The 27,165-nt window shown below is 40.2% G+C and overlaps 1 long non-coding RNA gene across 3 annotated transcripts in view; it reads left to right on the top strand.

Annotated features, from left to right (window-relative positions):
- Positions 1-4,306: 4,306 nt before the first annotated feature.
- Positions 4,307-27,165, top strand: part of LOC128853856 (uncharacterized) — a 119,555-nt gene continuing 96,696 nt past the window's right edge. For 2 of the 3 annotated variants that reach the window (XR_008452658.1, XR_008452657.1), the window contains exon 1: positions 20,407-20,541. This is a non-coding gene — a long non-coding RNA (uncharacterized LOC128853856). Of the gene's footprint in view, positions 4,422-20,406; positions 20,542-27,165 lie in introns of those variants that run through there. The other variant, XR_008452660.1, reaches the window with a different exon arrangement.

Genomic DNA, 27,165 nt, shown 5'->3' on the forward strand with positions numbered 1-27,165 from the left:
GATGGAGCTTTTATTCTTCCAGATCCCGGCCCTTTCCCAGTCAAAGGGACACGGTACAAACTCTGCTCATGATTTTGCTGGGACTGTTTATTCTAAATGGTATTTCTTATCCACTGGTAGCAAGTAGCCTCTGAATAACAAGGAAAATGAAGACAAATCACTTTTTTTACTTTGGAATACCATCATATTTTTGATGCAGGCTTTGTTTATTAGGTGGTAAATGTTAGCCTTTTCATGGATAATGGTCTCCTTATGCCATACTGTTACATGTAAGCTATTAATCTCGGTCATATGTTCTTACAGTGTGGTGTAACGTGATTCTGATGCTGGAAGAGGGAAGAGAAGCCACTCTTAGCATCTTGAGCAATCCCTAATAGCCAAATAACATAGCTTCCTCCAAGCATTAACTGCTACTGTGCTCTGGAGTCTTGATTTTAAAAGATTGCTCTTGCAAAACTTCCAGACCTTGGCAAACACGCCCGTCTATATCCAAATGACACGAAAAATGAAATTGTCTAAATTAACCACTGAACATGCTTCTCCTTTTCTATGTCTTCAGTAATCACAGTAAAATTCATGAACACCATTCACTTTTTAGTCAAATGTAAAGTGTGACTAAAAGATACTCTACACCAAAGAAACATTTCTGATACACGAAATTCCAGGCTGGGTGCGTATAAGGTAGCACTTCAGAAATTCACTGCCCTTCGTTTCATCCCCATACTTTACAAACCAAATTGCAAATGAAGCCTGCATTTGTTGGATGGTGCAAACCATCTGATAGGGAGATCTTGGCTGGCTGCTTCTCCTGTGTCTATAGGGGATGTAAGAAATAAATACTTGTAACTTCTTTTACTCTTTGAAAATACCTTTTTTTTAATGCTTCGAAAAAACTACTTGATCAGTTTTTATCGTAAATTATCACGGGGCCTTTCCTCTTTGTGCAGACTGTTAGGCTTTTGTCTCTCTGACTTTATCTTAATAACCACAAAACAAAAACCCCCAGTGACCCAAAACAGGATCCGCTTTGTTATTTTTTATGTTTTATTCTGTGTAAAATTTGGAAGTGTCCGATTCTGAATGGAGCTGTGACTGAGCATTCTTGCAGGATGGTCAGGGCATGGCGAATACAAGCAGCAAGTTGGTGGTACCTCTTCATTTCCAATGAGATCAGTGTTTTTCTTTGTGTCCAGGATTTTAGGATGCAGTTTCATTTTACTTTTCCTTTGATGGCTGTACTGCTTGGACTTTTGTGGCAAAAGCAAATAAATACACAGAAATGTATTATTTTAAACTTGGACTGGGCCCTTATCTGGTCGATAGTACAGGCGGTGAGTGCTGGGAAGAGGAGCTATGGGTAGTGGTGGGCAGGGCGAGATGAGTGGTGCGTGTACTGGCTGCACTCCTGAGGAATGGAGTGTGAAACTGGGGCTTTCATGCCTCCAAATCTTCTTGCTTTTTTTTATTTTTAGGCCTAAAATAATTGCCTGAGTTAAAAGTAAAATTCATATTGCATTAATTTCTGTGCAGTGTTAATGAAAGTGAATTACCACAGTGATGAAACAGATATCGCGTACATGTTAAATTTTCACTCGGCTTGTATGAGGAAGGGAGATTGTTAGGTAAAGCTCCTTTAATTTTTGTCATTTTAGAACCAAGTATATAATCTCCATAAATGGATAATTACACTAATTATTAAATGTTTGCTTAATGTTAAAAGTTTTCTCTAAGTGTGTGCCTGCCATATGCTAATGGCAAGCTGGTTAATAATATTTATTCCAGCATACATGTTTTCTAAGAATATGAATTTGTAAAAAGAATTTTGTGTGTGCAAATCACAATGCGTATTCATAGAAAGTAATTTTTCAGTTTCTTTTGGAACCTTGTTTGAAGAAACAGTGTGGCCAGCAGGTCGAGAGAGGTGATTCTGTCCCTGGACTCAGCGCTGGGAAGGCAACACCTTGAATCCTGTGTTCAGTTCTGGACCCCTCACCACAAGAAGGATGTTGAGGCTCTGGAGCGCGTCCAGAGAAGAGCAACGAAGCTGGTGAGGGGGCTGGAGAACAAGTCTTGCGAGGAGCGGCTGAGAGAGCTGGGGTTGTTTAGCCTGGAGAAGAGGAGGCTGAGGGGAGACCTTATTACTCTCTACAACTACCTGAAAGGAGGTTGTGGAGAGGAGGGTGCTGGGCTCTTCTCCCAAGTGACAGAGGACAGGACAAGGGGGAATGGTCTCAAGATGCGCCGGGGAGGATCAGGCTGGATATCAGGAAAAAAAAATTCACAGAAAGGGTCATGGGGCACTGGCAGAGGCTGCCCAGGGAGGTGATTGAGTCACCGTCCCTGGAAGTGTTTAAAATTCGTGTAGACGAGGAGCTCAGGGACATGGTTTAGTGGCAGATAGGAATGGTTGGACTCGATGATCCAAGAGGTCTTTTCCAACCTGGTGATTCTATGATTCTGTGATGAGCTGTGATTTCTTATTGTGCCTGTAATCTCCATTTGCTGGGCTTATTATCTTAAACCTAGAAGCTCAGGTTATTTTCAGGCTTATGGATAACACCTTCAGTCAAGCGCAGCTTGGTCCTTTGGATGTTTTCTAGCACAAAGAATCAAATGAGAAGGGTACGTAGCAAGCAAGAGTACTGAACAGCAGCACTACAGGACAGGATGTCTCCACAATGGTTATCATTATTATCAACGTGTAATTTATCCAATTAGCCAATTCTATTAAACAGGTTTGACTGACTCTTTCTCCTTCCACATTTTAACGTGTTTGTCTTGAATGAGTGAGGGATGTATTGTTTGACGTGACAGCTTTCTTTGTGTGTAGCTACCTCTTTATTTCAATCCTATGACTGACAAAAGATAGGAGTGGGTCTTTTTGATGTAACATGGGGAATTATTTCCTGATTTGACATCCTAATTGATTGGGGATTTCTTGTTGTATTAAGGAATTTTCATCCTGAATTGCTCAGCAAAGCAACATCAGTGCACTGCAACAGGAGGATAAAAATGAAGATGTCAAGATAAATCCAAAAGGAACTCTCAAGCATATTTTTCTGCACATGGTTAATAATCTTTTCCCCTCTCCTTTTATTACTACCTTCAACCCTATGCTTCTTCTCTCAAGTGGCTTCAGAGCTGCTTTTTAAAGAATTTTCAAATAGTGCCAGTTGAGAAATAAGAAACATGTTCATGTAAAAAGCTGACGATCTGCATCTTTTCACTACAAAACTAAAAACAAGTTTTGAATTTTAGATTTTCCCCTCTATTTTCAGTGGCATATGGAAATGAAAAGAGTTAGGATGGTAAGTGATTGGAGGCAGAAGGAAGAGAGGGGAAGGATGCTTGAGAAGGTCTTCGATAGCAAAGGAAAGAATGGTGAAAGAAATCTTCACCCACTTGGCTGAGCGAAGTCTGGTTTAATAACACTGTAGGTCTAAGCTCTCTTCTACATGATCGGGGCAATGATGAACATCAGCTTTCCCTAAAAACCATGAGAAGTCCTAGCAGCCTTCAATCAAACCAGAAAACATTTGATTAATAGGGTTTGAGGTGCTGCTATGGTGAGCTTTTTTGACACTCACCCCAATGCCACTCCTGCCACTGGGCCAGGCTGGCTGCTGGCATTGGCAGGGTGAAAACCAGCTTGACTAGAGCAATTGGGTTTTGTATCGGTGCTCTTCCCTTGCCCAGCCACTCAGACTTCGTTGGTGTTTGAGTTGGCATTGCCATCAGAGACATATTTGGGAAATTATGTCCTTAACCGTGAAGTGAAGATGCAGCCAATGTATTTTACTGTTGCCCAGAAATAGTAATATTGGTGAGATGCAGGCACAGGGGAAGCACGGGCTGAGCCCAATGACATCTGAAATTTGAGCAAATGAAGTGAATTGGTTCTTTTTACAGAGAATTTTCTTTAGGGAGAAAGTTGCTTTGATTTCTGGAAGGAGGTGGATATTCCATCACAACCTTATGTTTCAAGAAATGGAAAACACAGCGATGATGATGCTGATTGCTTTTAAAATGAAACTGTCTGTACTTATCTCTAGAGATAATAATCCCCTGCTGGTTTAGTGCTTCCTTGATTTCGTTTGTATAAATCTGGAGAATAAGGCATCACAAAGCTGCGTCAGCTCCCCCCGCACCGCCTCCAAGGACAGTGTCTCATCCCAACCGTGTTTCAAAATATATTTTCTAAATCTATTCTATGAAGTTTTGCTGGGATGCTTTTGTTCTTTCGTTGTTTTTCCATACAAGACTAAAAGCGTGAATGTAGCATTTTTTTTTCCCCCACAGATTTTTATTGGAAGCTAATTAACATTGACTCTCTGATGCGCATCGTGCATGAAGTCCTGTGGCGTGACTGTTGGGCTGGTTTAGCACCATGGAAGACAGAACGGATGCTGCCTGGCACCCAGGTATTCAATTACTATGGTCGGATGGTGCTGATCTCATAGTGTTTTTCATTTGCATCAGTACGATGGCCACATGCGAAGGATAAGAGTCGGGATTTGTAGGCTTATTTTGTTTTAGGATACAGAAACTTGCAGAAAGCAGCTTTTGACGACTGATTTGAAAACTATTCCTTCTTAGGGGTCATTTGGTCTTGTATCTACCTCTTAATTTTTTTATACAAAGTTCTGAAAATGCTTTTTGATTATTTAGATTCATTATTTACATTTTAACAATATAGAAATGGGGGGAAAAAAATAACAGAGAGAGTCTAAACATGGAAGTCTCTTTTGCTTATAATGATACCAGGATCTAGACCTAGTTTGTGTAGTTCTCACTCTCGCACACTTACCAAATTTGAAACAATTGTTTTAGGTAAGATTTTTGTTCATTTCAGGCATTTCTCTTGGTTACCCCAATTTGTGTATTTTTGGAATAATTATCAGCTGAATGTGCTGTTAAAATAAATAATGTATAGGGCTGCTTTACGAAAGAAAGATTTTTGCGTTGATCCACACAATTTCATGTAAAAAAAAGAAAACAAACCCAAACCCCTTGTTCACAGATTGGACATAACATTTCTAAAGTTGACAGTAGGGGAGACATAACGTAGTGTGATGGATGTTACATTAGGCAAACGTGTATTGTTACCCCTCTTGGAGGCTTGGCCACCAGAGGGTAACAATTTGCTGCTGCCACCAGCTGATGGAGTTGATCCTTCAGCTGAAGTGATGGATGTCAGCAAAGCTGTGCTCAAACTGTGCAGTCACAGATTTCTACTGAGGTAACATGTATGTGAAAATGAAAATAATGTGTAAAATGCAGCCATGTATAGGACAGATTAGAAGACCTCTGGAATGCAAGTAGAGTTGAGTCCAGTTAGACCACTTTTTTTCTATATTATGTCAGTATAACACAGCTGATTTTAGAGCCTGAATATGACAGTGCTTCATAGGAAGAAGCATTTTCTCCAGATACCAAGATAAAAAAGAGTTTGAAGTGTAACATGGGGGATAGTCATGAGGAGAAAACCCTGTGGGAGACTGACATGTGATCTTCCCAGTTTGTGAAAAGCCACTAAGGGGTTAATCATCCCCCACTGCATATGAAATGACAACAAGTTCTTGGCAGCTTTCCCTATTCTTTATATAACACTTCCAAGCGCTGAAGCTTGTATCCTCCTAGTAATGCTTTTAATTTGTGCTCTGCTGGGGAGAGGCCAAGATTTAATCGAAATCATTAGAATGTCTTTGCTTGAAGTAGCTGAGGGCTTGTAGTGAGCTGGAGGAGGTTACTTCAGAATAATTAAAAGAAATACATAAGGTCGTCGTTGGTGTCTGAGCTATTCCAGACACCAGGTTCAAGGGGGAAAGGTTGAGTTTAATGACAACTCCTCTTAACTTAAGTAGGATGCCTGCACAGCCGCATAGTTTTAATAATTAAACTTTGTCTTTTTCTCTTCCCACACACCTACCCAAGCAGACTTTGTTTCTGGCTTTATCTCAGTACAGTAAAGATGGGCTTGAACTAAAGACTGGGAGACAGATTTCCCAGGGCTTTGGGGGCTCTACAGCTTAGATAGAAATCTAAATTTTGTGATTTATCTTTTATCTCTAAAATGAGGTGAATTTCGGTGTGCCCATAAGAGTACACGTGTGTGTGTGTGACAGTGTGGTTGAGCGTGTGTGAGCAAGCATGTGTATTTGTTTACAGTCTCAGTTGAAGTTTGGTCTTGAATTTTTACTTCGTTTTATTTAAACGGAACTATCAGGATGCTGGTGCTGTTGCTTTCAGTGTGATATTGATGTCTACATATGGATTTTAGTCCTGTATGTGCCTGAAAGGCCGTGCTATGCTCCGTGTGTGCGCACAGGAAAATAAACTGCTGAGGTAATTTTGAGGCATGATATATATATTAATATCTTGGCGTAAATTTGAGCATACATTTTCTTCCTTTGTTGGTTGTACATTGAACAAATGTACAAATGAAGCTTTAAACAAACTTGATTTTGTATCTCCTGTGCTGTACAGTCTCGATGTTGCACTGAGAGTGGACTGACAAGTGCTGAATTTGTTTGAGCAGCTTTCTTGAATGACTTTTTATGCCTACATTTGAATACAGCCTCTTACAGCAGAGTAGGTTCAAATAATGAACTAATAGCGAATCTTAAAGATTTAGGGAATTGGCTGTGAACTTTTGACCCTGGGAATATAAGGAGGCTTGCTTTTCAGGAGAATTAGTCTAGCTGGGCTAATGGGTGCCAATAAGGGCTGTAAGCAGTGTGTCAGGGACCAAATCTTTTAATTAACCGCTGAGTGAAAAGTAGTTTGGGAAATGCAATAAGTCAGATTCAGGTCAGATCAAGCAGAATAATATGTGGGCAATGATGAAATTAACATACTAGGAAATGCAAGCTGAAAATCCCCAAACTTTCCTTATTAGACTGATAGTAAATGGGATTTACTTTGATTGCTTCAAGAAAACATTGTGCTTACTTCTACTGGCTCATTCTAGCAAGGTTTAGATTGTCCTGGCCAACATCACCTGATGAAAAAGATAAAACTAGATTAAGCTGGAGACATACCGTGGTCCAGCTTTGAAAAAACACTGTGGCCTGTAGTACGGGTTGGCTCAGAAGCATTGGTTGTGCTCCAATGGTTTTGTTCAAGGCTGGGATGCCCACAAAGTTACAGTTAGGATTAAATGGCGAATATATCAATTTATCCTTGACAGGTAATGATGTTGTCTCTGAGTTGCTTTGCACTGTGAATTGTTTTGTCTAGTTTTGGCTGTTGCTTTGACGATGATATTGTAACTTTTTAGGGAACAATGTCTTTTATCTTATGCTTCTATCATTCCCATCACGGTTGCATTCTGGTCTGAGAGGTGAGTACCACTGAACATGAACACGATATGGATAATTATAATCCATGTGGTCTTTCAGCCGTAAGAATCTCAATTTTAATTATACTTCATTAACAAAATGGGTAGGATCAGAACTATATCTAGAGAGTTTGGAAGGCACATTTAGTGTCTATCAATGCATCATTATAGAATAAGGTTTAATTTATTAGTTTAGGTCACGTCTAATAGAATTTTAATCCTATTCGGGTTGTTCTCCATGCACATCAAAAAGTATGAGTTTTTAGAAGAACCGTACCTTAATGTTTGATGCAGAAGGCTTTGAAATTAATGGGAAATCTTCAACTAAGCTCAGTGGGCTTTGAATCAATCAGTTTGGAGTTATTTGCATCAACGTTAAATATGCTTTGAGAACTTTGATTGTGAGCCCTTAATTTTGTAAGAATCATTATCAACAATGACAAGGTGATATCCGGTCTCTCGACTTATTCAAACCTCTGCTAATGTCGCAGCGGTTACTAACTACTCAAGTAATTCACCTAGCTGGAAAGTGCACTAACGTCAGTGTTGCATTCAGTGCAGAGTAGTGAAGGATCCCATAAGATCAGGAACAGCTTCTCAATTCCCTATTACATTTCCTCTTTGTTTCTGACTGGCTTAATAGTTGCGATGTTTAGCTAGAATAATATTTTCTTCATTCATAATTGTTGTGAGGTGCACCTCTTGCCAAAAATCAAAGGGCTAAATTGCATTCACTGACTTAAAATCAGTCCTGCTGTCAACTACAATCCGTGTTTAATTGTTCTCCCTGTATGTCGTTGGGCTGGAACAGTTTCAAACAATCCACCAATCATGAGCCAAAAAAAAAAAAAAAAATCATTAGAAAATCAATTTTTGCTTAATTGAAGATCCTTCTTCCAAATGGGAATGAAGCAAGATTTATAACCTCAGTTTCACTGACTGTGTAATGATGGCACTTGAGCTTGTCGAGGTTTTCATTTAGTAGCTGTGGCGTGGAGAGCATTCACTTTTTCCACCTGCTGTGGGTCAGCACAGCGTGGGCCCTGGGGAGCAAAGGACTATGGTGTGTACTTGATGGAACACAAGAGACCACATTTACCGATCAAGGCTGGAATGAAAAGTGTTATATAGGAGGGAACAAAGTAGTAGAAGGGAATTTCAAATGCATTGTTTATTTATACATTCGTTCTGAATGTTGTGAGTGGAAACTCCAGTGAGTGACTCATGGAGACATCCCTTTGGCATCTGCCTACTGATGCCAACATTGATAAAATCCTCTATCCCAGAGCCGTTAGGTAGTTTGCTCTCTGCTTCCAGAACAAGGATTCCCAAGGGTAAAATTCTGTCTCTACTTGAGACAATGAGATCTTTGCCATTGATTCCAATAGGGTCACAATTTCACTTCAGCTCTTTTAAAAACTTGTAGCTTAATTTATTGAAAATTGGACAAGTCTACTGAATAATGATCTGCTTAAATGGTAGCAAGCAAGGAAAGCGTAGGAAAATGGAAAACCAATGGGAAAATCAGACTTGTTAGGGTCATAGTCCCTTCCCTCTCCCTGGTTTATCCTGCTGTGCTGAGAAAATGCAACACCGTTCTCCTTTAAGTTTAAAATGAGAGGAAGAGGGAGTCATGATGTAAATATCAAGCAGTAGCTAAAAGTGAATTTACCAAAGTTCAATAAACATAAAAATGATGAATTTACATGTCATGTAATTAACTCAGAATTACACGAGCAATAACCAAGTAATTACACCTTTAATAATGCATTAAACTTGTCAGGAATACTTAGTCATTCAACTAGAATTTAACAAGATAGCCTATAGCAAGTTACAGTAATTAGATATCACGACTGAAAACATTGACAGTTCCTAATTGATACCTTTTATTATAAAGTTAAATGCCAAACATTTCTGTGAGTGGATTAAGGAATAATATTAGCTGTGTTTGAGACCATACTGCCTCCTCTTATAAATTGCAGGCAGGTATAAAAAAGCAGCAACAACAAAACTCTAATTAAAAAAAAATGTATACCAGCTAAACCCATCAATCACACAAATTTGGTTCAAGTCCTCACTCCTGTGATATAAACTACAACCTAAGAATTGTAGGAGTTTGCTGCCTGGTTGGTCTGTCGGCAGCAAAAAGAAAGGGTGGTGGAAGAGAAAACTTTGGGAAACAGGTAAAAAGAATAACAATTGCATCATCTGGAGAGTGCAGGTCTTCAGTGTGAGTAAAGCACACTGCAGCCTTTGCAGCAGTACAGCAGGGAAAATAAACAGGCTCAGAAGGTTGTAAATTAGATATTAAGGCAGGACTTGGGCTTGCTAACATCTAAATCAGGTTGTTTAGGCTAGAAGAAAATTTTTTTTTGAGAAAGAGTTGGAATAGAATTGAAACAATGTGTTTACTTGCTGTTTCTAAATCTAGGAGTTATTTTTGGTGTTTTTATGTTGTTTGGTCTATGCACTTGGCAAATAATTATTTTGTGTTTTGTTTTTTTGTTTTGTTTCTTATTACCAAACCAAAACAAGGTTTATTCCAAGGAAAATTGAAAAAATAAAGTAAAAAAAAATATTATTTTTGTCAACTCATAATGTAGTTTTTCTGAAATAAAAATGTTTTGTTGAATTAGGTATCTTTTAAAATTTTAAAGTATTTTCTTATTTACAATAACAGTTCCCATATTTGGCCTGGATTCGCAAACCTTTTTGGTTTTCTGAAGTTCATCTTTTTAACAAATTTCTTGAAGGAGAAAGTGCAGTTGTATTCTGGGTATGTACTAGAATCTCTGGTGCTTAGTGGAACCACCCGTACTTTAAGCTCAACTAAACAGAGATGAATAGTGTCTGCGTGAAACAATAGAGATCAGCTGGAAGGATCACATACGTGTTTTGTCATTTTTTTCCTCTCTATAATTACAGTCTTATCAGGCTGCATGCTGAGCTACATCTGATTGTCAATAAGATCTCTCTTGATTGCATCTTATATGAATATTCCAAGGCGATCTGTAGGATACAATTTCGGGGTCCGAACAGCTATACCTTAGTCCACAGATGCAAGGTCCTCAGCCTTTTCTTTAGACTGATAATCAAATTAATGCCTAAAATGTGGGGTCCCAGCTAGCAAATGGTTAGTTCCCCTGCCCTTTTAGTGCTACTCCTCTGCTCTGATGTGCGGTGGCTCTGCTGAACCTTATCTCCAGATACACCAGATTATTCGTGAAAGTGAAGCTACTGCATTTATGTTTACATGGTTCTCAGCCAGTTGCGTGGCAACTGGAATTGTCTTTACTTTTATACATATTAAAACTCAATAGATATCCTTTCAATAATTAATTGGTAATGAACGTAGAGGCTGTAGAATGTCTTCTCTGATGTATTTAGGCTTCGTGCAATGGTTAAACTGGCTAAAAAGAGCCTTGTTTTTCTGTGTTAGGACTTATCTAACAGGAGATGCCATGCACTGTTCTTAAAAGTAACAGGCGGCAGACAAAACCCTAGAGGAGCCGACTGACCCCAACAGCATCAAGGGCAGCCAAGTATGTGTTTTTGCAATGCACAAAGACAGAAACTGTGTGTGTTGCAGAACAGACTGCAAAATCTGTGCTGCAAGGCAGACAGCAGCAATTTTCAATCCTTTTTCAACACCTCTGATGGTCTCGACACCCACCCAGCATGCTGCATCTCTCTTTGGACTCTTCCCAGTTTGCTCTTCCAGTGTGCGGCTTTCTCCTCAGAACGGTCAATGCGAGAACAGCAGTGCTGGGGCTGGAAGTATCCTGCAGGACTTACTCCTTTCTTAGTTGAGTATGAAACAAAGGGTTTCAATTACATAGAGAAAATGAGCATTTGTAGACCCAGTAAGTAAATATTTATCTTGTTCTTTCTTGCTTTTCTCCTGGTTTGCTCCAGGAGGAGAGAAAAAAGAAAAAAGCATCTGAGCTGTGGCTGGAATTCCTCATTCAACTGCATCACTTCAATGAGCAATTTCACCTTCGTATTGTACCTGTGGGCTTCTTTTAATAGAGATTTGGGCATTCCAAAAATAGCGGTAGCTGGGACTGGCCACCATTTCTTCCTTATTGGAAATGAGAACAGGACCTCCTCTAAAGAAAAGACAAAGAAGCAAATCTCTGCCTTCTGAATGGTTTTTAGAACTATTTTAATACAGAATGGAGTAAGAGGTTTCTTCACTCTCCAAAAGTTGCCTTCTGACTCATTTAATTAGACCGAAGCACTGATGGATTCTCATGCTTTGTAGGAAAGTTGTGTACATGATTGTTTGCCCTTGCCCTTGTTAGCACTAGCTTGGCGTGGATGTTCACGCACTGCACTGTTTCTCCCCTTGTCTGGAGCATATCGGGAGTTTAAGCGTCACCATTTGGCCTCGATGCATATCTACTTGTGTGTGTATATATATATATATATATATATATGCGCACACGATGAGTTAGAGGCACAGCAGTGCACTCACTGATCCTGTATGTCGTAGCAGCACGTTGAAGGTATTTTCTTGATGCTTCTTCCTTGCTGTCACCACTAATACAATAGACTAAGTCATATTCTTTTGTTTACCTATGGATATGTCTGTGTATTTATGTATATGCAATGCACTCAAACCACTTTCCTGCTATGAAGGATCTTCTGTAGAACATGGCTTTGCCATTCAAAGTTACTTGAAAAAAAAGATATTTTCAGGATGTCAGGTGGGAACTCGCCCAATGGATACATATCCACATATCTGTTCATGTGGTTCCTCAGGTGGGTGCACAGTTACCATGGCTGCAAAATGCCATCATGGTAAGTCATATAGATGAGCGATACTATTGATTGTTCATTTTTGCACACACCATTACATGCACTCACTTTTGAAAATAAGGCTTGGGGCATAATTGGTTGCCAATGGAGCTTCACCAAGTTGGATGCATACATTTGGTTTCCCTTATTTTCACATTTTAGAGATGTATTCACGCTGATTCTTAGAACCTTTCTTATGGCTTTGAATTTTCCCCTAGATGTGTCTCTCTCTGCACTGCTCTTATTATGTACCTGAAACAGCTGATGTGTTTAACCTTTCAGATACACTGGTTGTGTTCACCCTTATTGCTACAAAACAAGAAACTAAGGGTTCCCCAAAAGGCTCCCTAGGTTTGTTCCCAGAAGGAAAAGTATGACCAGTCTGTTGAAATCTTGAGACAAGAAATGCGTGGAAGCAGATTTGGCAAAGTAGTTGATGGGGCTACTACTGTACAAGCAGCTGTGGAAAATCAGACAAATTCCCTCTTGAGATCCAAATATTACAGTGTCTTGAGGTTTCTCCATATGGACTCAGGATGGGCAGCTGCTGGCAGGTGCTTTCCTGGGCTCTTGGCCCTGTGAGTAACTTCACAGAGGAGGCACCTGTGTTCTCCCAGGCTGCCAACTAATGAAGTGACAATGGGGTGTGATAACTCACCAGCCGGTGCTGAATTATATAGAGTCACTGCAGCCCATTAACACTTTGTAAAAATCCTGTATGGCTCAGCTTCACTGAATCTGAAAGGCATTAGAATAAAGTCTGAAAAGCTGAAGCCCATATGAAGTCCTGAGTGTTTCTGGGACAGCAAAACTAAAGGCTTTGATTTTTTTTGAGCCAGTTTGAGACTAGGGGACATGTTTAAACAATTTTCTGTGTGAAAGTCCAACATGCTGTATATGAGGGTTTACGTGAGGGCAGATCTTTTGGGCTGCTGCAAAAGTGTCCTGCTCATTTCTCTTGGTGCACAGAGAAGGGCTACAGTGAATTATTACCTAAATATTTCTGTACTAACTTTCAGCTCTCCACGAGAATGTGGAGTCCAGCTTGTCCTGGCTGGTCTTGATCCTGCAATGAGTCCAAACCTGATTTGCCTTTCCACTGACTTTCCTTTAGACTCCACTTCAGGGTCGTGGATGTACAGTACCATTATTGAAGAAATGCTGATCTGATGTTTGCTGTTGCAGAAAGGTGGAATAGATTCCCTAGAAAAGTTTGGTTTGGGCTAGTTAACCACTGGCTCCTGAGTCAGTGAGCTCAGATAGCTCAGAAAAAAAAGTTAGGGTTGGAGTTGTGCACCTAGGAGAGGGGAAAATGGGAAGACAGCAAAATTCCTGCTTTCCTGGTGACAATGGAGTATCAGATTTTTGTGGACTGAGTAAGGTCACGTATAGACCACCTCTCTCCTACTCTGGCACGCAGCCTTTGTTCTAGGTGCTATAAGCTCTCTGGGCTGTCCTTTTCTTGTAGTAATAGTTCCATTAAAAAGTCATTTAAGTGATACTTTCTTACATTTATTTTAAAAGTAATGTGCTGTACACTGAAATAATCACAAGAATCATCTCCTAATTCCTCCGTGCAAGCCTACTTATGGCTTTACAGTGGGGGCTGTGCTGCCAAAGATAAGCTTTGGTGGTTGTACTGGGAAATGCTGCATTTCCCCAGTCTGCTGTTTGTTTCCAGTTATTTTTTTGCAGTGTCCTGACCCTTTGAGTTTGGTGATAGGTCTGTATGTGCTATGAATAAGGTAAGTAAATATATTTGAGTTGAAAATAACCCTGTAAAAAGAGTCTGAATTTAGTCTGTCTAATTAGTTGCAAGCAATTAAGGAGTGAGCATGAAGAAGGGAACAAGCTGAAGAAGAGACAAATGCAGAAAGAATGTGTAGTTAAGATGTTGTAACATTTTTATCATTACAATCTCGAAAATTATGTGTAGAAGAGTTTCTCTAAAGCTAAAAAGTTAGTCCATAATTTTTGTCTCATATTAACTGCTTTCTAACTGCTGCATAAATTGTCCATTAGTGATGTGTACCGTATAATAACCTAGATAGATAGATACACCTTAACTATTATCTTTCCCAAATGGTGTAGGAGCACTGGACCGGTGCATTAAACCACAACCGCAAGCAATCACACCAGAGATGTTCAGTCTGAAAAGGTACACAGAATATATTTCTCATACTGCCTACTTGTCACAAAACATTTTCCAAAGACTTATTTAAGGCTTAATGAAAAAGACCAAAATGCTGCAATACACTTGGGGAAGAGAGCAGGGGAAATCAAAGTCATCATCTGTGTCCTAAGGTCTCAGAAATGCAGGTAACTTGCTGAAATTCCCAGGTAATCCTAGGATGCTGATGGTGCAGGCAAAATTTCTTCAGTTATGGCTATCAATATGGCTTGGAGAAAGTTTGTTTTTTGGTTTTTGTTTTTTTCTTCTTAATGTAAAATCTTGTTATGCATTGAATTCTATGTATACAAGTAAGGTAACACCAAACAATAACCAGTGGCTCTAATGTCACTGCAGCCCCTGATGTGCCCTTCCTGGTGCCCTCTTTCTGGTTAGGGCAGTCTTCAGTAAATCAGGGGAAAGGACAAATATCCTCAGAGTCAGTTTACACATCAAGAGGGGAATAAAGGTCTTTTGTGATCCTTGGAACTAGTGGAATGCCTTGAATATGGGATTAACACAATGGTGAGCACGCTATGAAAGATTTGAAGTAACATATTTATTGTGACCTTATTGAAAGTACTAACTTTTTGTGAGAGGATGAGGAAAATGAAGTTAAGATGACCTAGTTGTTTCATAACTGTGTAAGCACACAGTCCGTACAGATATGCCTGTTTCAGATAGCAATGGGAGTTTTCAGTGTCCACCAAAATATAAATGTCAGTCTTTGTCTTATTAAAACCTCGACGACAGCATTGTTTTGCGTTCAATTACGTTATGCACAAATTTGCTCAGATGCTTCAGACTTCCAATTTGATTCCAAGTAAGAGGAAATGACAAAATTTAGAGCATGGAACCGATAGGTGCACTAATCCCCTGATGTCGTTGGTGCCAAGATGCATTTCAAGTTGGCCCATGTGCAAAGATCCCCTTCCTTTTTTATAGTTATCAAGGGTGTTTTTGACAGAAACCAGCAAAGTATCCTGGAAATACCCAATTTGTTCCGTGTGGTTGTCCAATGGTTTGTGCAGCATTCTCATGCAGAGGTTATATAAAAGTGTTCTGTTGCTATGTAAACTGAAGGTTTGTTTTGATGTAGCATCAACACCCAGGAGGGGAGAAGGAGGTGGGGGGAGGGAAGAGAAGACAAGACACTGGCACAGTGCCAACCTCTGAAGTTTTTTGTGATGATAAATGGTTCACAAGGAGTCAGCGTGACCCGCCAAGTAAACCCAAATACTCTTGAAGAGCCGTGGGCTTCAGATACTGCTGACAGACAAGTACTCCTTATCAGCTCTTTTGTTTAAGCTCACATGCAGAGCATGGACGTGTAGGATATCTGCTCTAGCAAGAGTGAAGGCATGCCAGCAAAGTAGACTGCACTGCAGTCCACCCGTATGCCCAGGTGGTCTGGTTTCCACACACCATCCTTTTGCTTCTATAGAAACTTCGCATTTCCTCTCAGCGAGAGGCACAGATCACAGTAGATACCCTCTGCTCTTGCTTGTGATGGGTGGGTTGTGGAGTACAGTGGAGGCAACATTGGTTTCTAAACGGAGGAACTCACATTAAAAGATTTTGACTGAGGTAGAGGACCCCGTGTTGTGTTGAAGCTGGCTGCAAGGTAGAGCTTCTCTTTGTTTGGTTTGGGATTTATTTTGTCATACTTTTTGGTTAGCATTGTATTTGACTTAAGTGAAAGACATGGAAATCACACCTTGGAAAAGGGATTTTGCATTTATTTCCCATTTTTTTTTCTTTATTCACTCTATCCTAGAAAGTGTCTGTTTTTTTCTGGTGGTCAGGTCAAGGCATGAGCTCAGTGGTGATGGTTTGGAGAATTCTTGTGTACCACTTAGAAATCCTGCCTGATTTTATGGAAATGTATCTGTACCTCTAATCCTTGTGGCACGTCAAGGAGCAGTTTGCTAACAGGGACTGTAATGCACACAACTTTGTCTTGCAGGAAACAACTACACTACAATAAGGATATAATTAACATGGAATAAGCAGAACAGAATTGACCAAGCTGAAGAAAACTATTTTTCTCCAATTACTCTGAGGGCAATTTCAAAGCAATGAGTATTCAAATGTAAGGAGACATGTTAAAAAGATCCTGCTTCTTTTAGCCAAAGGAGAACCATTCAAACCTTCTAAATCTAAAAAAAATAAGAAGAAAAAAATTGAAACAGGATAGCTTCAGAAATTAAAGATGTAAACCAAAGAGAAAAGATAAAAGGATTGAATCATGAGTCTTCCACTGTTTGAGGTACTTGAGGCCTCTCTTATTCACTTTTCCTTTGTATACAAAGGGCAGGCGAGAGGAAGGGGAAACAAGAAGGATATTATGAAGCATAAGTAGTCACAGAACGTTTGAAAATATAAAGTGTTTTAATAGTAGTAACAGTGAGCGGAGTGGATTAAATAGGTGTGTTGTTGACTAGTTGGGTTAAACAATCTGCAGGCTGAGAGCTGTGAAGATAGAGCCTGGTGTGGGCAGCAGCGAGTCTGGTGGTGAGCAGGAAGGAGATGTTTCTTAGGGAAGAAGAGAAAGCAGAAGAAATACTTGAAACAGGTTGTACTACGTATCCCCAGGACAGCTCTGAGTGAGCTGGAGCATCTGCACTGTGTCAGGGTGTGTTGGGAAGAAATACTGGAGAGCTTCAGGAATGGTGTAGCTACCTTAGCTTTGTGTGTGAGAATTAATGGCTCAACAGGCTAACGAGGCTGATTGGCACCACGCTGGTGAGGTCCTCAGGTCCTGACCATGAACTTATTTGATCAATCTGAATCCTCTGTGGTTCCCATGATCCACATGGAGCTAATGGAATAATATGTTATGGTAAACAAAATGCAGACACAAGTCTTGACGTTTGTAGTCCATACCTGGCTTTCAACTTGATTGACTTTGTTGTGACATTTTATTTATCATTTTGTGCATCTGTAAAATGAAAAGGGTTGGTAGAAGGTATCACCTTTCTGATACGATTCAAGAGAAATGGGAATCAGATATTGGAAAGGAGAATCTAGGAGTTAAGTTGACACAAGTGGCTTCCAAGGCTAAGGAGGTGGAGTACCTGATGGGGTAACCCATTGCTGCCTCTATATTTTGTCATTGTTGCCATCAATGTGAAGACCCAGAGTCTGCCATACATATTGGATTTTATGAGTGGATTTAAGTAAACAGAAAATGAAATTGGAGCCAAGAACTGGCCTGAAGGCAGAAACCTCCTAATGGAATGTTGTTTTATAAAGAGATTTGAGTCTTCTCTGTGGCACACCTTCTCTGCCCACTGCCACTGATGCAGTATGGACTGGGCCCCCCCAGTTTGCAGGAGACCAAAGAAATAAAATACTATTCCGTCAAAACCAAAGTGCCTCTGGGCAGAAGATGAGGAGAGTTTTGGAGTTCTCCTTTATCTTTTATGGTTGAATTTTTTTTTTCTTTTCTCTCCTGCGTTTGCACTTTAAGAAATTGTCATTGGAGAGAGAGAAGCAAACAAAAGTTGACTTTTGTTAAGCGGTTGAGACTTGGCAGTTGTGTGGAGGTCATGGTGCTCAGTCAGTGTCAGCCTCCATTCCCCAGAGTTGTATCCTGTAGTGTATTTATTTATCATTACAGACGGCCAAATTTTTTTTTTTCCCCTTTCAGTTTGTTCTGTCCAAGGCCGCAGGGTTCCGACAGAGATCAACAGCATTCCCGCAGTGATGAAGCAGCTCGTCAAAAGCTGAATTAGATGTTAAATCTTTCTGAAGTGGGGAGGAGGTGGAAGGAGGGGAATCACATTGTGCTAAGAATTTATCATGTGTTGTTTCCTGTGAGATAATGTATAGGAGAAGATTTGTTATGGTGCAAGTTTCAAACTGCTGTTTCAGGGCTACAGTGTCTGCCAAGCTTATGATGTATTTGATCTTTTCTGAAAGTCCTTTCCTTTTCTACCTTTTGTTAAGCACTCTGTCTTCCAGGTAGGTAAATACTTAAAATGCTCCACCTACTGAAATATGTACAGGTAAGCATCGCAATCTGCATGGACAAGGGAAATAAGTAGAAATCTGCTAGATTAGACTGTGAGATTCAGTGTGGCTCCAGCTCCCAGACAGAAGTTTAGACGCTCACATCCAGTTGCAAAGGTGAGACAATGTTAGATAAGTTATGTAGGCACACCTTTTAGTAAAAACTGTTATGAATTTTGGTACAGACATTGAAGAAGATAAGACCTTGCTTTTCAGAGGCCCTGCATGTACCCAGGGTAACTTAAAGCCAAAAGGAGAAACAGTTTGATAGTGCCTCTAAAAATGTTTCTCAAACAGTTCTGCAAAAGTGATGACTTTTTATAGTGTGGATCTCCAGCTTGCACTCTTGTAACATGATGGAAATGCTCTTTGTGTTCTTCTTTTGCTCTTTCATCACACTCCTTTTTTCCTCAGAAGAAAGTATAAATTAGTCTTGTAATTATTCTTCCTATCTGCAGTCGTTGAAAAGGCCTCGTAGGCAACTTGTGTAGCTTTTAAATAGACTATAAAATGCACCCCTTTTCAGTCTAAATTGAGAGAGGAGAAGTGTCAGATTTTTCTCACACATCCACCGAATAAATATTCCAGTGTACGAACATTTTGAGTAAAATAGTTTTGCTCCGATTCTTCAATAAAATGTCAAGTGCCATGATAGATTAACTGGCAACCCTGAAGTTTACTCAACATTGTTTTGTTCTCAGTATCTAGGTCGAGATATTTCTGGTTTGCTTGGATCAGACAAAATTTCCACACATCTTAAATAACACTGTTAATATTATAAGTGGTTTGGTTATCAGGCAGGAAGGAAGCTTATTGATCAGCAGGATAAGCACTGTGTGCATATGAGACATCTTTTCCTGCCTGGCTGTAATGAATCTGAAGACCAAAAGCGGGCATGGCAAGTCCACTCTGCTGAGGATTGTGGGGAGAAAGCTTGTAACATACCTCTCTCCTTGCCATAGGCACTTGCATGGGTTTGGACCTCAATCAGTTACTCAGGTTTACCCGATTTGAGTACAAGGTCAAATCTTGTCTCTTCCAGGAAAAAAAAAATTGTATCTATATATTCTAACTTGTGTAGTTAGTCTGAAATCCTTCCTTTGTGATGTTGCAAAGAAATCTAAGCTAACCTGACTTTGCTCAAGCTGGAAAGTACAAAAGTTGTGACATTATCTTTCTTAAGAATGGCTCCCATCTTTCACATGATATTATGTGGAAACAGCTCACAGGACAGTAGCAGAAATCCCTGAGTGAGCATTGTGGTCGTAAGATGAAAGATGAAATCACAGTGTTTCCTCTTCCTATTCACTCAGTGGAACTTGAACTCTTTCTATGAAGTAGCTGGGCTTTGACAAAAGGAGTGGAGAACACCTCCAAGCAAAGTGGGTAGCCAGGGAGTTAGAGAATCGTTCTGGGACGTGGGAGATGTTTATTCAAATCTCTCTGGTTGAGAAGTGTAGCTTCTGCTGGAGCTCCTGAGTAATTCAGCAAAGTGGCAGAGGCATCTACGTGGTGTGGTTTGGCCTGGAAAGAGGCCCAGGCAGCCTGCCTTGGGAGGAGCAGCCCCACCTAGGAGTGCTTGGCATTCTCTCACAGGTCCTACAAGGGATTTAGGTATATGAAAGCCTGTTTTGTGGAGTCCAGGCAGGGCTAGGTGTGAGCTTGGTGTGCAGCCCAGCTCAAGTGGTGACATGGGCAGCTCTAAACACTACTGCTGGAAAGAAAGATGCATAAAGAGTTAGGGATTAGGCACGTCTTCTCCTTCAGTGAAGGCACCCAAAGGGCATATTGCACAAGGTGGCTGAGCTGCTCTAATTGTTCACTCCTGCCAAAAGAGGGAAGTCTCTCTTTACCACCCAGCTCTTGTTAGATCTTTGCTGGACTAGTTCCCCACACTGACTGCAGCGGTGGTGAGCTATCGGAGCAAGTATCTCATGGGACTTCATCCTGTCAGGTGTTTGCAGAAGTTCACAACGATGCAGAAAATTGAATCGTTGCACCTGGGGTGCTATGCTAGCACCATCTCTGCCAAGCAACTTTATATGCAACACGTTCCTGTTTCTGAAGGATCTGGAAGAAATTACAAGAGTGATGGTTATGAGAGGGGCCGTACTCCAGGCTGATGAGATTGCTTCGTGTTTTGTTATGACATTGCCTCTTCCTAGCAAAATGGACATGCTGGTGGTATTCCCTGACTTAAGCGCTCATGTTTACTCTGGTAAGTGTGTATAAATGGAAGAATGAACGTTGTACAGCAAATAACATCTTAGTTTTCAGGATTTTATGGAAGGCCTGTGTTTCAGGCTACAAAATACCTATGCAGCCCACTTAGATTGGAGTGTTGCTGATTACTTTTTGTAGTTCTTTATTTGTTCCATATTCTTTTATGTTTTATTAAACTATCCAGCCTGTGTTTCGGGGAAGATCTGGTCCTCACTCTGGCACTGCAGGTCACATAGCAAAGCCCCCTGGTAAAGCAGTGTATCTGTCACAATAACACTCTTCCAGTGCACGGAAAAGAAACCAAATAGAGAAGTGACACGATGAAAGATAAGCTGCGTGAAACAAAGACGTTTTCTGTGTATCACATCAAAACGTAGTGTATTTCATAACACAGCGGAGCACACTTCATCAGAATCCCAGGGAAGAATTAGAACTGCTAAAAGAATAACATTTTGGTGCCAGTGAAGTTATGCATTTAATAGATCTCTGCTGTATTTTGCAGAGGTTTGCAGTTACCTTCAGCTTTGGCTACAGTGTAATGGCAACGTGTTGTAGAAACCAGTTCTCCTTAGGGCTTCATATTGCAACAATGGAGCTGTAAAAGATATTATTGAAGTGGTATTTGTCAGAAGACAAGCAAGGTGTCATTTCAATTGGAAGGTGCTTTTGGTTAATCTCCTGGTTTAAATGTTGAGCTATCCAGGAGAAAATCTGGTCAGATTGCTTCTTAGAAGCTTATGAAGGGGAGGAAGTTTGACTGTGCACTACGTGCCTGGTTGTAATGGATTCTGCTCCTTACCCAGATCCACTCTGTGTAGAGCAGAAACTCAGGGAGAGAGTTCATTTTCCTGTGTGCAGCCTCCCCTAACCACTGGCAGCTGCTGATGTGATGCATGCCTTGCTGAGAGGTAGAGTGGATGAATGGGTTTGGGATTGCTGCTCTTTGCTCAGCCTGTTTCCTACTGGCACTTCTTGCCCAAGAGAAACCTCAACTCAGTGTTTTAAATGCAAACCTTTCCTAACATCATCAGCCTCTACTGAAAATAAATGGACGTGGTGTTTCATGTTTGCATAGAGGGTTTGGAAAATGTAACCTACAGCGTGTCAGAGACTGACAATCCCTTGCAACCTTTCTTAGGGGCACTTCCTTTCTACAGCATTCCAAAGAGCTGATCCTCAATTACTGTTCTGTTTACTTTGGAAGGGATTTTTTATGACAGACCTGGGATTGTCTCTAAGAGACCAAGCTGTCTCGTGTATTGTGACTACAGGAGGAGAAAAGCCACTTTTATAGAAATATGCATCCCACGTTCACCCTTCCATCCCCACATCTGCCTGTGCCCAACAGGAGATGGAAAGGGAAGACGGGGGCTGAGTGGGACAGTGAATAGTGCTCTTGGTGGCACCCGAAGAGACCGTGCCAGCAGCAGAACTGAACTTGCTTTGCAGAGCCCTTCTACCTTGCTGTAGAAAATCCTAGTAGTGATTTGTTTTGTTTTGTACTTCAAAGCCAATAGGTTGGTTTTCTCTTCCCTGTCCTATTTTTGGAGTCATAAATGTACTATTTTCTAACAATGGAAGGAGGAACTGGTTGAATGCAAATACTTTGTAATGTATAAGAATGGAAGATGAGCTTGGGTCCGCGGGGATGGCTGGGGCGCACGTGCAGCATGTGGAAGGGAACGTCGGGCGGTGGTGGGACATGGGTCTGCAGAGTGCTGTCCGTGTGTGTGGAGTGATGACTAGGACTTTTCACCATCGACACTTAACAGTGGTGCTCTAGGACCTACACTGTGTCTCTGAACTTGTGGGGGAGGCTGAAATAGATTCTTGGCATAAAGTCTTGGATCTTGGATCCTCTTTGCTTAATAGATTGCTCTGTCTCCCTAGTGATACCACTGCAGCTGCAAACCATAGAGGCATTTTGGCTGAAGTCCTCTCAGTTTAAAAGAGAGAATACTGGATACATCTTCTTGTCAGGAGCATAGCTGAATGCTCTTTTTCCACTCCAGCCTGGGAGAATCCAATTCTGTTGACCTGAGGGACACATCTTATGTCCCAGGCTCTGGAGAAGAGAGAAATACTGTATGTAAAAGATTTCAGTTTATATAGAAAGATTTGAGGTCTCTGGACAGAGGCTTTTTTTGTGCCTTCTTTGGCTTTTGAAAGTTACTGAGTTGATTTTTGTCTGTGTGAATTGGCCTGTGTTTTTTACTATATGGCAAAGGTGGCTAGAGTCCTGGATAGACTTTTTTTTTTTATATATTTTGTATAAACCTAAACAAATACATTAAATAAAGATCCTTTCACCCCCAGGTTGGTGGTTCAAATCCAGTCGTGCTTGGGAACAGAACTGTTCAAGCAGTAAAAATAAAACATCTCCTGATTTATGAATAGAAGTGTCAGGTTTTGACTTGTTCTGATTACTGGCATCACATTATTTGTGAACATTCAGACAACTGCCAGAAATTCATGAAACACGTTTGTGAATCCCAGAAGTTTCATAAACTTCAGCCTGAGTGATTATTTGGTTTCTGGTGAATAAGCAGGCTGGCTAAAGCGTTATAAAAAGAGCAGCTAACTAATGCTCAAGGTCCCATAGTAATAATAATGAGATGTAAAGGCTCTTATTTCTATTACAAAGAAAAGGGTGGCAATTCTGTTCCAGTTGACACCAGGCAGTTGCCATTTGCTCTGGGGAAATGTTGTTACTGGTTTGACAAAGCCAAGGAAGAAGGGATCCAACTTGACTTTCAGATCTTACATTATTTGCTTGGCCAGCTGTTGAAAACAAAAAGGAAAGAAAAAATATCTGTTCTTTGCTTGAAAGCTGAATTGTTATCTCGGAGAAACCATAGCAATAATAACACTAGGTAGTGCTTGTAGAGTATGGAAGGTGGGGAAAAAGCAAGGCTGTGGTTCAGAGCTCTGTGCGACACAGGATAGAGATCTGCTGCCCGATGCATGAGCAGATCGGCAGCTCTGTGAAGTTGTACTAGCGTTAAAGTGCCTTAAGAAGCATGGGAATTTAGCAAATCTATATGGATTTCACACCAGGCGTAGAGATGCCACAACTACAGCCTAAATTGAAGGTGTAGCTGTGCTAAGATGACCCCTAGCAGTGCCTGCCATACACCTATTGGCTGGGCATTCAAAAGCTCTCGGTGAATACCAGGCTGTGGAAACTTGGCTAAAAGCAAAGGCAATACGTGGCTTACGGTATTTCAGAGCTACTTGGGGACTAATTGTAAATTACATTTTAAATGTGTATTTTTTATGCTCTTTTCCTTACGCTGTGTGAGTCTTTATATTCTCTCACTGCTCTCTCTCCATCTGCAGAAAGTAACATTCAGCCAAGATGATTATAGCCGTTTTGTCCCAATAGGTGCTTGCGTGGGGAAATTGCAGGGTAGGGGCAAATGGCATGGTTTGCTTCTGCAGCCACTTTTGCCTAAATGTGACTTTAAGACGCTACTTGTAATTTCTACTGGTATTAGAACTAATAGATCAGGTCAACAATTTATTTGCTGAAGGTTCCAACAGATGTGGTGTAATTAACAGCCTGTAATCATTAGGTTTTGGACAAAGGGTGACATATCAATTTTTTAACTGCTTTTCCGCTTAGGAATACATCCAAGTAGTGATGCCTCCAGAGGGATGTGCACATGGATGAATGTACTTTGTGCATGCCATTTTCTATACATTCTCACTTTGCTTTCCAAGTATTAACATGTGTAAATCCCTTTGGCATGTGCAGATACGTGCAAGTGGGTTGTGCATCTGTAGCATTTATTTGCATATGGAAGAAAACATATGTGGAATCGTGTGCACCGAGTTATACTTGTACCAAAGTTCTTTGTTATTTGACCTTATGTAGTATCTCTTCAAATCTGCAATTTGGTGATTCAGTTCCTTTTGCCTTAAAAATAAACGCAGGGTGACTTTGGGTGCAGCAATAATGATATTATTTTAGGAAATAAAAGGGTAATATGCCTCAAAGGTCTACGTCTCCTTTAATCTAGTAACATGAAAACCACACAGATAGTGAAATCAGTTTTGGTGGACAAATATAGGTTAGTTCAGTGGTGCAGCTATCAAGCTGATAGCCAACCCTCCAGTGAGGACAACCCATTACTGTCATGGAGTTTTTCTCTACCCACGAAAAGCATAACCCTTTGACTGCAGCACAGAACCACAACCTCTTTACTGTTGTAAGTCCCATCTGTTTAATGGATTTATCCAACAAGTTGTATTGGGCTCTTGGTGTCTTGGAGCAGGAGGGAGGCTCTGCTGCTGTGACACCCCTTCCCCAGGGGAGCATAGGATGCGGTATCGTGCAAGCAGTGAGTCTCATGCAAGTGATTCAGGACAGTAATTGTAATTAGCTGATGGTAAAGTTAATACATGCTTTTGAGTTTCAGAATTGTCAATATATGGAAATAAAGATCTGGGGAGAACTGCTTTTCTTTACATTTTGAGTGGTCTTCTAGTGGTTTTGTCCAGTAGTTCCTAATTTTGCTAGTGAATTCTATTCTTTGTGCATGGGAGTAGAGAGAATGGTAATATTTGAAAGCATTTTCTTGCGATGTCAGATAAATATCAAGAACTCTTACCAGGGATGCAACTGAGACCCTTGTGGCAAATTGACAGGTTTTTCGTCTCCAAACAGCTACTGTAAATGAATAAATAAATAAATTTAGCAAGAAGTAAATGAAAGTACACCTGTTTTCTCCCTGCAGGCAAATGTGTTCAGAAGGATTTTTTTTTTTACTTTTTTTGGAGAAATCAGGAGTTTAATTTGTGTCTTTTGCTGCTCTAATTCAGGTTTCCTACTGTTATAGCACTTTATTTAGGGACAGTGTGGGAAATGGAAATCTGAACTGACTGCCTGATGCTTAAGAAGGTGAGTAACGACTTGGAGAAGACCTTTTGTGTATCTTTTGATCTTTGAGCTTCAGACACCCCTTCACCCATAATTAACTTGTGTGTTGACTGATCACCTGAGTGATCAAGAGAGACTTAGTATGTCAGTGGAAACCCGGAAACTATTATTCTATGGCAAAACAGCAATCGAGGCAGTTCATCTATGATACAAATCAGATACCTGCAAGAACAAGTCACGTAATAGCAAGCTGTACTGGAGATGGGTGATACACTAAATCATTATCTTCAATAGCATCAATTATGCTTACAGGGTGAGTAGGACTATGGTATCTTCATGGCAAGCACTGCATCCAGATAGCAGCAGCAACAAGAAAAATTAAAATTACAGCATGAATTTCAGGAGGGGCAGTGCACATGACTAGCCAATAAATCAAGACCATCAGTGGATTAGATGGAGTGGAATGGTAATGGTTATCATTCTGTTGTATAAAATGCACAGCTTAGGGTATATAGATCATTTAAAATATATGAATTTGAAATCAGCCAGAATATATGTCAGGCATTATTCTTAGAATTATGGTACATTTTTTAAAGTGTAAGTGCTTTTCAGGACAAATTCTAGCATGTTTTGCATTCAAATGAAACATTTACTATATGTGTGAAGCCCTTGCATACACTGCCCATGAGAGTGGAGGGAATCATTGGATTTATAGTTTCTTTTGCAAATTCTATCAAAGTCAGCCTTTCTGCTTAATGTAGCACGTGGAATAGGAATGGCTTTCATTGCACAACTTTCCATAAGAGAGATAGCATTTACTGTCTGACACATCACAACGTGTAAACAAAGACTCAAAATAAGTCTGTATTACAAGACAGAACTGCAACAGGGAAGGGTTTAAGTTAATAACATTTTCTGTAATCTCTTTATCAGCATTTCTGTGGCCAGCTCATGATAATAAACAGGCAAAAAAGATCATGTTTGAGATGGAAGTAAATTTCAGTCTGATATGAGTGATGTACCTCATAACTAGTTATAATTAGAAGGGAGGCTTCTTACAGCACTGTTCCTCTATAAATCATGGCAGATATTACCCCAACTTGTACAACAACCATGAAATATGCTATGAAATGTGAAACTAATGAAATAGGTTCTTTTGTTGTAATTTCGTTCTCAGAAAAGATCTGGTTTGACACAAGCTCGTGACTTTTTTTTTGAGTGGTTACTTAAAAAATAAGGTAAACAACCCTGACTCCCTAGTAAGAAATATATTAAGATTTCAATTTTGGTAATGACCTTTTAGGGTTTTATAGTCACAGTTTATGCAAACTGGAAACATTGCATTTTTTGGTACATAGTATCCTTTCTCGGAAGAATCGATCATAAAAAACACAAACAAAACTTGTCCATGACACAAGCTTCACATTAAACATGAAGTCAGAAATAGAGGATGGTAACTAAATAGATGTGTATTTTCCTTTTCTCTTCTAACAGGATCTGCTTTGACCAGGCCTAGTGCCCATCCACTTTATTCCAGATGTGACCATGGAAAGTCCATAGGGGGGGCAATCATAGGGAAGGCAGCCTTGCTGGCTTGATGCCTAAGAACAAAAGAAAACCCAAATAATAAGATTCCTTGAGTCTTTTTCTTGTATTAAGGTCTAAGTTTTTTTCTTATGACATTTTATTATTATATTTTTAATAGCAAATGGATTGGTTTATTTCAGAAGCGTGTTC

Source organism: Cuculus canorus, chromosome 16 (assembly GCF_017976375.1).
Source record: "Cuculus canorus isolate bCucCan1 chromosome 16, bCucCan1.pri, whole genome shotgun sequence".
In the NCBI taxonomy this organism is placed as follows: Eukaryota; Metazoa; Chordata; class Aves; order Cuculiformes; family Cuculidae; genus Cuculus; species Cuculus canorus.